Below are 1,656 nucleotides of genomic sequence, written 5' to 3'. Positions count from 1 at the left end.
CGCATTTGTTTGGGAAACATATCGGTGGATATGTGATATATTGAAGCCTGAAGCAGGGCCCTAAAAATAAGCAGCTCTGCCTCTCTCCTGGTAGCATATCTTACCCTGATGGAGCAGTGTTTGACGTCTGTCTGCTTTCAGGTGCTGGAGCTTTTTTAATGTTGAATTTCCTGTTCCACCTGCGTGTTTGTGTTTCATTTGGCCCAAGTGTACCTCCTTCCTGCTCTCTCAGGTTGTCCTGCCTGATATATCTGATCCAACCTGCCATTGTTTTTATTGCTTTACAGAAGAAAATTTCTACCCACATGGGTGCGATGGGTTGTGGAATCAGCTCAGGGGACTCTGTAGCAGGAGAAACCTGTTCTGCGGGATGGCTGGATTTGGGGGGTGGGAGCACATTCACCAGCAGCAGCATGATTCGCTGTGATTCTTCCAGGAGAACCGACATCCCACAGCTACAAGATCCCATGGCTATGTGCTGGGGTTCCTTCAAGGCAAGGCAGCAAGGGCTGTCCGAGTTCTGCAGGAAAAGGCAGGGCTGGATTTAAAAGTTGGATCTGACACAGCCTTTTCTGATGAATAAGGGTCAATGGTTATGCAGGCATCATGTGTGTGGAAAGACCTGCGCCCATTCACACACCAGGCAGGCAGGGAATGCAGCTACGGCAGGGAGAGATTTTGTGTAAATGGGAGCAGAGCAAGTTTTTGAAACCCCAAGATTCTGCCTGAGCAGGAGCTGTGTGGAGTCACATAAAATAGGAAACAGAGTGTGAAACAGAAGCTTTGACAACTGTCAGGGATTCTTCCTGACCTGACCGTCACATCCTGATGGGGTCCAGCTCCCCAGACTCTGGTCACATGCAGGGAGGTAGCTGTGTCTGAGCAGCTGCCTGTCTGTCTGTCCATCTTCTCATCTCCTTCTGCCCATCTGGGCTCTGACTGCAGGCAGGATGCCAGAGACAGGCCAATGGCTGGGACAGGGAGTTAGTGCCAGGCTGCCCAGCGGCAGGAGTCGACTGAATGTACCAGGGTCTCGAGAGCAGGAGCGTAGGACTTTGCACTGTCCCACTCTTGGCAGCCCGTGACCCCAGTGGGGGCGGCAGAGGACGCTGGCTCGCCATGTGCCTTCTGACACCTCGTCACTGGCCCAGCCTTGGGCTTCGGGTTTTTGTGTCTAGTCACTTTGCTGCCGGTGCTGCATCTCTGATGGGAAGCGGGACTTGTGAGCCGGGGGGCCTGACCCTGCAGCAGGCATCACAGCTGGCATGGGGCGGGATCCACCTACCAGCCTGCTGTGCTGAAGTGGCCCCAAGAGCTCTTCCATCTGCAACCGCGGGCGCAAGGAGAGGTGTGAGGCTCTCCCGCGTTCCGAGGTCCCAGCGCCAACGGCCCCGGGGGCCCCATCAGATACCCTCTCAGCAGCCGAACGAACGGCGCGGCCCAATGCAGAAAGGCGCCCTGGCCGGGTGCCCCCTGCCGCGCCCGCACGAGGCTGTGGGCTGTGAATTCGGCCGAGGGCAGCCGGTCTCGCAGGTCAGGGCAGCGGGGCAGGGCCCCCGCGGTGGCAGAGGACGGCGGGGTCCTGCGGGCCCGAGGGAGGAGCCGAACGCGGGAGGCGCACGTCGCACCGGGTGAGAGCGCGGGGCCGAGCGGGCG

This window comes from Haliaeetus leucocephalus, unplaced genomic scaffold, assembly GCF_000737465.1.
Source record: "Haliaeetus leucocephalus isolate CR32 unplaced genomic scaffold, Haliaeetus_leucocephalus-4.0 Scaffold183, whole genome shotgun sequence".
Taxonomy (NCBI): Eukaryota; Metazoa; Chordata; class Aves; order Accipitriformes; family Accipitridae; genus Haliaeetus; species Haliaeetus leucocephalus.
Note: the sequence above shows the minus strand (reverse complement) of the source record.